Here is a 9,970-nt window from a genome sequence, read left to right as displayed (position 1 = left end):
TGAAGTTGGATCCTCAGCTTTCTGACATACAGTGCACAATCAGTGAAAATAGGTAAGTGTGTTTCTTCCACAATAACATTCAACACTGAAATCCCAAAGGATGTGACCTCAGCTCCCTACTATACCCCTGTACACCCACGAGTGCATTGCCAAATTTTGAACGAATGCCATCTACATGTTCACTGATGACACCATCATAGTAGGACAGATATGTAATGAGGCAAGTCAAAATACAGAACGGAAATAGAGGACTTCATGATGTGCTGCACTGAGACCAACCTCTCTTTCAACGTCGGCAGAACTAACCAACTGATCAATGACTTGAGAAAGAAATGAGGAGAACATGCCCCCATCTACATCAATGGTACTGAAGTTGAAAGAGTGGAAAGCATTAAGTTGCTTGGAGTGACGATAACCGATATCCCATGTAGATGTGACAGCCGAGACGGCATAAGAACGCCCCTTCTTTCTCTGGCAGCTCAGGACATTTGACATGTCCACAAGGACCCTCACCAATGTCTACAAATGCACAACTGACAGCAAAGTATCTGCGTGCACAATGACCTGGTGTGGCCACAGCCCTGCCCAGGACAGTAAGAGAAATGACAGAAGGTTGTGTGCACAGCCCATGCCATGTCGGAAACCAACGTCCTATCCATTGTCTCCATTTACACAGCTCATTGCCGCGGAAAGGCTGACAACATTATCAAAGACCCATCGCACCCTGGATCTCCTGCAATCTCTTCCATCATGCAGACAATACAGAAGCTTGAACACACAAACCAGCTGCTCATGAACAGCATCTTCCCAGCCATTATTAAACTAAGGAATGGACTCTCTAACTTCAAATAATGCTGATCTTGCTCACATTGATGTTGCCTAAAGCATGCCCTTTCTGGTGTAGCCTGTATGCCTCAGACTAAGTTTTTCCTTTACCCTATGGTCTGTATGTCCATGCCTATTGTAGGAGCGAGATTCCCCAGCTAGGGACAAAGACTCTGGAGGCAGACAGGACACAGGCACGGAATGGACTTTAATTCAAGCAAAACCTGGTTAATGCTGGGAGAATACCTAAGGATCTTCCTCGAATCTGGCTTTGACATGAGAAGACAATCCTTCACTTAATGTTTAGCTCAGATCAGAAGGCAAATCAATTACCCACTTCGATTTTGCAGTAAAAATACAGTATTTTTATAAGTTCTGTGTTGCAATGATCGAACACAACTTTGTCAGTGTCCCCTCCACTCCCCTTCTGCACAACCAATCTTGTAAAACAACTGATCAATGATGGACACTCGCACGGACAGTATTTGTTTCGGATGTTTAACGATTGTTGTTATCTCTAGTCCTTGGGATCTTTCTATAATGCATTCCAAAGTTCGGGGCTGTGCTCTTTTTAGTCATATCCCTCATTGTTTACCTTGAAGGATTGCATAAATTCTATTCTCCAATGGGCAGGCTATCTCTTATCAAATTCCGTGAATCATATTTTACATTAGAAAGTTGATTCTGTTACAAAATTCGTAATATTTTTCTCAGCGAATTAGACAAGACATGCCAGGCATCTCTTTAAGGTTTTATAATTACATGGAAATCTGTGTCCATGATTAGTTACCAAATATTTAACTAGAACTTATTACTGTTGTAAACAGTTTCAAAGGCGCAGCTCGCTTCTGAAAGATAACTTGAGTTGCTGTTTTTGTGGATGAACAGAATCCTTAGTGAGATCAGAATAAGTTATCTTTTGCAGAGATTCTTCAAAGTTTTTGTGCTACAATTTCATTATTTCATCTGTGTTCTGTTACAAATCATCAATTTTTAAAAAAAGAACTTTCTTTATCTCGATGTTGGCATGTTTCAGAATCTTGCGAATCAGATTATCCTTTCTTTTGCTTGGAATAATTCCCTTCTCAAAGGCTCTTTTTTCACTAATGCTGAAGCAATCTATTTTAATGTCTGGCTATTTTGTGGCTCTTCAAAAACAGACAGCTGAAGTAGACTTTTCAATTTCGGCCACTCCTTATCTCTAAAAAAAGGAGCTCCAACTCTAACTATGATTTGCCAGAACCGTGTATAAACAAAGAGTTTCACTCTACTTAGATACATGCGACAATGACTCCTATCAAATCAAATGACACCAAATCTAATGGTAGAGAGAGCGAAATTGTCACAAGGTCAATAGACCCAGATCGAACTCTGCAGCCTGCCACATCCGGCCAAAAATCGTGATAGACGATTAAACAACTAACTGAATTATTCCCATTCTGTCAATGGATCAGCTCTGCACATCTGTGTAAAAAACAAGGAAATAGTATCTGTACCATCCTAGCCAGGGGTGTTGAGTCAATGATTCAACTCACCGTCATCATGATGCCCACAGAATCATAGATCAGTCTTCAACCAATTCGATTCGCTGCACGTGATATGAAGAAACAGCTGAACACAGTAGATACGACAAAAGCAATGGGCCCTGACCCCATTCCTGCAATAGGACTGAAGGCTTGTGCTGCACAACAAGCCGTATCTCTGGGGAGGCGGTTTCCTTCCAGCTCCAACTCTGACATCTCCCTGGCAATGTAGAAAATTGCTCAGTGTCGGGGAATAATTACAATCTGACCAATTACAACCCTCTCAGCCTCATCACGATAGTCAAATTGGGAGTTCCTTTTGATAGAGATGTCAAGCAGCACAGACATAACTTGCTCAGTGTGGTTTCTGATAGGTCCCCATGTGGAGATGGTGCTGTTTTGGAAAAGTCTCTGGATTACTAATCCAGACCAGGTTAATGCTCTGGCAGCTGTTGGAAGTTAAGAACAATTAATAAAATATCGAGATCTCAAATCTGGTGTCAGTAACAGTGAGCCTGAAGCCAATGTCGATTGTAAACACAAATTTGTTTTTCCAATGTACTTTCAGGAAGTGAATCTCCCGTGCTTTCCTGGTCTGGCCTAAATGTGACACCAGACACACAGACATGTGATAAACTCTTCAATGGTCTCTGAAAAGGCCAAGCAAGGCACACTATTGTATCAAACTGCTCCGAGGTCTTAAAGGATAAAACCGGACAGAACACCCAGGCCCAGCCTCAGTGTGGAAAAAGGATCGGGAATCACAGTCCTGTTGACCCTGCAGAGACCTCCCTTCTAACATCTGCGAACTTGTGACAACATTTACAGAGCTTTCCCACAAACCGCTCAGAAACATCGAGAATGGAATAGGCCATACAGCACATTGAGCCTGCCCCATTCTAGTTAATGTCTGAACATCTCCTCAATGCACTTTTCCCACTCACTGTACACATGCCTTAATGTGATTAACCTTGTGAAGCTATAAACTAGGAACTGCGGTCGTCCCCATGGTCTGTCGAGTTTGCTATCCAATTCAATATAATGATGACTGACACTTTATTTCGACACCATACCCCTGCTCTCTCCCCCATCCTTTTGTTATCTAGACATCCTTATTAGTCTTCAGCGCCTTGTCTTCCACAGCCTTATGTGAGAGAGAATTCCCAGGTTCACCAGTCTCTGAGTGCAGACATTTATTCTTATCTAAATGCAATGTGACCTGAGTGTACCTAACACTGTGACCTCTTGTTTTAGATGTTCCAGCCAGAGGAATTATCATCACTGCTTCCAATCTATCTAACCCTGTCAGTGTTTTACATACCTCACTGAGATCTCCACTCATTTTCCTAAACCCCATGGAATACAGGCTCAGTCGCCCCATACTCTGCTCCCACAAAAAGCCTGTCATCCCAGAGATCAGTCTGGTCATCCTTCGCTGCACTCCCTCAATGTCAGGTTTGTCCTTTATTAGGTACGGAGACCAAAACTGCACACAAAACTGCACAATGTTCGAGTTGAGGTCTCACCAAGGGCCTGTACAGTTGCACTGAGATACCCTTACTGCTGGACTCAAGTCCCCCTGAAATAAGCGTCATTTCCCCCTTTATCATCCTGAATGATTTCTGCTCCTGAAATGTTGCTTTCAGTGACTGGTGTACAGGGAGATCCCAGATACTTTTCAATGTTACAGCTCCCCACTTGGTGGATCTGCGTAAACAGGTCTCTGTGCTAATGTATTCCCAGTACTGGCTTCTGTCTTCATAACTCACTGCCCTGCATGGAACTCAGAGGTCTGTCCAAACAATAACAAAAGAAAAGTGCAGTTCCCTTTATAGATTGACATTTCTCAACCACTCCCTTTTCAAAGGGTTCGCTGGTATTTTAGTGTTTCCAAACAAATTAGACAACATCACATCTATCCACACTGCTCTTCGTCTGCCACATGAAGACCATTTGTTTCAATCCATTTGTTTCAATCACCTTGAAGATTTTTTCACATCGTCCTCACTTTTCAAAATCCTAGTTCCGTCAACAGACTTGGAAACTTTGCATTTGATTCTCAACAAGATGTTTGAGATGTATTGTGAATATCTGGCGCCCCAGCACCAATCATTGCGATCCCTCATGAGCCTTCCAAACTGAAAACCATCCATTTAATCATACGCATTATTTCCTGTCAACACTCCATTTAAACACCATGTTCATATGTTATCCCTTATCCCATGTGTATTTACTTTGCACACTAGGCTTGGGACTCTATTACAATTCTTGCTGAAAATCCAAGTTCAGTGCCTCTATTGTTTTTTTTTTCTTAATTAATCAGTTTCTCAAATATGTTTCCCATTTCATCAATGTGTGTTGAATTTTTTCTATGCCCATTACTTTCAGTTCCAATAATTTCTTCAAATTAGTTTATTTACTAATTTCATTCTATATCCTTTTCTCATCAGATTCAGGTTTCTCTTATTGCTGGGAAGGCTTTGTTTATGTATTTTTCTGTGAAGGCAGATTTGAAGTAGTTGTGTCATGTTTCTCTGTTCTCCATTCTCCATTCCCTGGTTTCAGACTGGAAGGAAGCTGACACTTTGACTAAAAAGAACAGCCGTTGTCAATTCACCCTGTCCATGCCCCTTGTAATCTTAAACCTGAATTACTCAATTTACCCTGCTCCAAAATAAATAACTCGAGCTTACCCAGCCTCTCTCCACAGCTCATATGTTCCATCCCAGGGAACATCCTGGTAAATCTCCTCTGCACCTCATCCAGTACAATCACATCCTTCCTGTGATGACGGTCCCAGAACTGCACACAATATTTCATTTGGCCTTACCGAAGTGCTATATAAAACTTGTATAATCTTTGGGTCAATGAATAAAGGCTTTATCTACAGTCATACTGAACTCATCAATTATCATATCCAGTCGCATTCAGAGATGTGTGGAGAAGCACCCTCTGAGCTTCCTAGTGTGATGCCATTCTTTGAGTCCTCCCCTGTCTGGTTCCTTCTCCCAAAGTGTATCACCTCATATTTATCAGGGTTACATTCCATCTGCCATTGATCTGACCATCTGACCGTTCCATCTGTATCTTTCTATAACATAAAACCTTCCTCCTCACTGCCAACCACACGGCCAATCTTTGTGTCAAACACAAACTTACTTATCACACTCCCCCTACCCACTTCAAATTCACATCACTTACGAATACCACAAATAATAAGGGACACAGCATTGATCTCTGCGGTGCAACAGGGAAATTGGGCTCCAGTCACACAAACACCCTTCTACCATTAAGTTGAGTTTGGATGCAACTTGGCAAGTCACTAATAAGCCCTACATGTTCCTTGGTTGTTCTGTTCCACCTGAAATACGTGAAGAATATCTGGGGATTCTCCTTAATCTTGCCCTGCCAGCAGGCTTCCATGCCCCTGTGTTAGTCAGTCCCCTCCGAGGGAAGAATCTCCTTCTTATTAGTGTCTTAAATGGCATATCCTTTATCCTGTCATTATTTGTCTTAAATATAGAGTTCGACAGCTAGAGAAACATCCTGTTTGTTTCCACCTCATCACATGTAGAATAGATTTTTGAAATTTCAGTACGATCACCTCTCATGCTTTGAAACTGGAGAGTTCGCAAGACAACTCTCTCCATCAGAAATTCTTGCCATCTGAGGAATTAATCTGGAGAATGTCCATTGCACGTCCTCTGTGATCAGTGTACTCTTTCTTAGATTAGGTCACCAACACTGCACTCAATCCCTCAGGTACACTCTCGCCAACACTCTATGCAACTGCTTCATGATGTCTTTACATCTATATTCCGATTCCCTTAAACAAACTCCAACCTAACTTTAACTTTCCAATGACACGTATTCCTCCAATACCATTCACACTAATTGCATTTACGAACTGACTGTGTGAGTTATAGAGGCATAGAGATGTAAAGCATGGAAACAGACCTTCAGTCCAATCCGTCAATGTCTAGCAAATATCCCAACTCAATCCAGTACAACCTGCCTGCACCCGGTCCATATCTCTCCAAATCCTTCCTATTCATATAACCATACAAATGCCTTTTAAATGCTGCAATTGTACCAGCTCCAACAATCCTCTGGCAACTCATTCCATACACGTACCACCGCCTGTTTGAAAACGTTGCCCCTTAGGTCTCTTTTACATTTAGATTTAAATCAGATTACTTACAGTGTGGAAGCAAGTCCACACCGACCGCCAAAGCACAACTCACTCAGATCCATTCCCCTACATTTACATCTTCACCTAACACTATGGGCAATTTAGCAGAGCCAATTCACTTAAGCTGCACATTTTTGGATTGTGGGAGGAAAACCATGCAGGCAAGGGGAGAATGTGCAAACTCCACACAGCCTGAGGTGAGAATTCAACCTGAGTCTCGAGCGTTGTGAGGCAGCATTGCTAAGCACTGTGACACCATGCCGCCCAACATCTTTCTCCTCTCACCCTAAACTTATGCCCTTTAGTTCGGACTACCCGACCCCAGGTAAAATACTTTGTCTATTTATCCTCTCCATGCCCTTCATAATTTTGTACATCTCTCAGCCTCAGTCAAACCTCAGCCTCCAACGCTCAAGGCAAAACAGCCCCAGCCTGTACACCCTCTCCCTATACCTCAAATCCTCCAACCCTGGCAACATCATTGTAAATCTTTCCTGAACCCTTTCAATTTTCACAACATAATTACGATAAGAAGGAGACCGGAGTTCCACGCAATATTCCATGTGTGGCCTAACCAGTACAGCCGCAACATGACCTACCAACTCCAATACTCAATACTCTAACCAGTAGAGGAAAGCATACCAAACGCTGCCTTAACTATCATATCTACCTGTGACTCCACTTTCAAGGAGCTATGAACCTGCACTCCAAGGTCTCTTTGTTCAGCAACACTCGACAAGACCTTGTCATTAAGTGTATAAGTCCTGCTAAAATTTGCTTTCCCGAAATGCAGCAGCTCGCATTTATCTGAATTAAACTCCATCTGCCACTTCTCAGCACGTTGGCCCATCTGATCTAGATCCTGTTGTACTCTGAGGTAACCTTCTTCGCGGTCCACTACACTGCCAATTTTGGTGTCATCTGCAAACTTACTGACAATACCTCTTATGCTCACATCCAAGTCATTTAGGTAAATGACAAAAATAGAGGACCCAGCACTGATCCTTGTGGTACTCCACTGGTCACAGGCCTCCAGTCTGAAAAACAACCCTCCACCTCCACCCTCTGTCTTCTACCTTTGAGCCATTTCTGTATTCAAATGGCTAGTTGCCCCTGTATTCCCTGAAATCTAAACTTGCTAACCAGTCATCCATGGAGAATCTTGTCGAACGCGTTACTGAATCCCATATAGATCACATCTACCGCTCTGCCCTCATCAATCCTCTTCGTTACTTGTTCAAAAAAACTCAGTCAAGATTGTGAGATATGGGTTCCCACACACAGAGCCATGTTGACTGTCCCTAATCAGTCCTTGTATTTCCAAATGCTTGTACATCCTGTCCTTCAGGATTCCCTCCAATACCTTGCCCAGCACCGACTGCAGGCTCACTGGCCTATAGTTCCCTGGCATGTCCGTACCACCCTTCTTAAACAGTGAAACCACGTTTGCCAAACTCCAGTCTTCTGGCACCTCTCCTGTGACTATCAACGGTACAAACGTCACAGCAAGAGGCCCAGCGATCACCTCTATGGCTTCCCACAGAGTTCTAGGGTACACCTGTTCAGGTCCTGGGGATTTTTCCACCTTTACCCGTTTCAACACATCCAGCACTTCCTCCTCTGTAATATGGACATTACTCAACGTGTAACGATCTATATCCTGACATTCTCTACCTTCCATATCCATTTCCATAGTAAATACTGATGCAAAATACTCGTTTAGTATCTTCCCTATTTTCTGCGGCTCCACACAAAAGCTGCCTTGCTGATCTTTGAGGGGCCCTATTCTCTCCCTAGTTATGATTTTGTCCTTAATGTATTTGTAAAAATCCTTTGGATTCTCCTTAATTCTACGTGCTAAGTCTATGACAAGGCCCCTTTTTGCCCTCCTGAATTCCCTCTTACATATACGCCTTTATATTCTTCTAAGGATTCGCTCGATCTATCCTTTCTATACATGACATATGCTTCCTCCTTTTTATTAATCAAACCCTTTAGTCATCCAGCATTCCCGATACCTACCAGCCTTTCCTATCATCCTAACAGGAATATACATTCTCTGGATTATTGTTATCGCACTTCCGCAGGCTTCCCATTTTCTCGCCGTCCACTTACATATGAACATCTGCCCCCAATCAGGTTTTGAAAGTTCTTGCCAAATACCGTCAAAATTGGCCTTTCTCCAATTTCGAACTTCAACTTTAAATCTGGTTTATCCTTTTCCATCATTATTTTAGATCTAATAGAATTATTGTAGCTGGACCCAATGTGGACCTCCACTGTCACCTGCCCTGCCTTATTTCCCCAGAGTGGGTCAAGATTTGCACCTTCTCTACTATGTTCATCCACATACTGAATAAGAAAGTTTTCTCACTTCACAACTTCATCTCCATCTAGACCTTTAACGCTATGGCAGTCCCAGTCTATGTTTGGAAAATCTCCTACCATAATCACCCACTTTCTTGCAGACAGCTCAGATCTCCTTACAAGTTTGTTTCCCAATTTCCTTCTGACTATTAGGGGGTCTATAATACAATCCAAATAAGTTGATCATCCCGTTCTTATTTCTCAGTTCTACCCAAATAACTTCCCTGGATGTGTTTCCAGGAATATCCTCCCTCAGTACAGCTATAATGCTATCCCTGATCAAAAACGCCACTCCCCCTCTTCTCCTGCCTCCCTTTCCATCTTTCCTGTAGCATTTGTCTCCTGGAACATTTAGCTGCCAGTCCTGCCCATCCCTGAGCCATGCTTCTGTAATTGCTATGGTATCCCAGTCCCATGTTGCTAACCATGCCCTGAGTTCATCTGTCTTCCCTGTTAGGCCCCTTGCATTGAAATAAATGCAATTTATTTTATTAGTCCTACTTTGTCCTTGCCTGCCCTGATTGTTTGACTCATTTCTGTTCTCAATTGTACCAATCTCATATTGATCTATTTCCTCACTATCTCCCTGCCCCCTCCCCCCCACTCCCCCTTACTAGTTTAAATCCTCCCGAGTAGCTCCAGCGAATCTCCCTGCCAGCATATACGTCCCCTTCCAATTTAGGTGCAATCCGTCCTTCTGGTACAGGTTCCTTCTACCTCAAAACAGATTCCAGTGCTCCAAAAATGTGAGCACTTCTCCCATACACCAGCTCCACAGCCATGCATTCATCTGCTCTATCCCTCTATTCCTGTCCTCACTAGCTCGTAGCGCCGGGAGTAATCCAGATATTATTACTCTCAAGAACCTCCTTTTTAAATTTCTGCCTATCACCATGCAATCTCCGTCCATAGTCTCAAACTTTTCTCTTCCTATGTCATTGGTTCCAATTTGGACAATGACCTCTTGTTGGCCCCTCTCCCCCGTGAGAACATTCTGCACCCTTTCTGAGACATTCTTGATCGTGGCACCAGGGAAGCAACACGCCATTTTGCGTATTTCTCT

The sequence above is a fragment of the Chiloscyllium plagiosum genome, unplaced genomic scaffold (assembly GCF_037043375.1).
Source record: "Chiloscyllium plagiosum isolate Xiang-an unplaced genomic scaffold, Cpla_swu_hap1 HiC_scaffold_49, whole genome shotgun sequence".
NCBI classification, from domain to species: domain Eukaryota; kingdom Metazoa; phylum Chordata; class Chondrichthyes; order Orectolobiformes; family Hemiscylliidae; genus Chiloscyllium; species Chiloscyllium plagiosum.
This window is presented reverse-complemented; position numbering follows the sequence as displayed.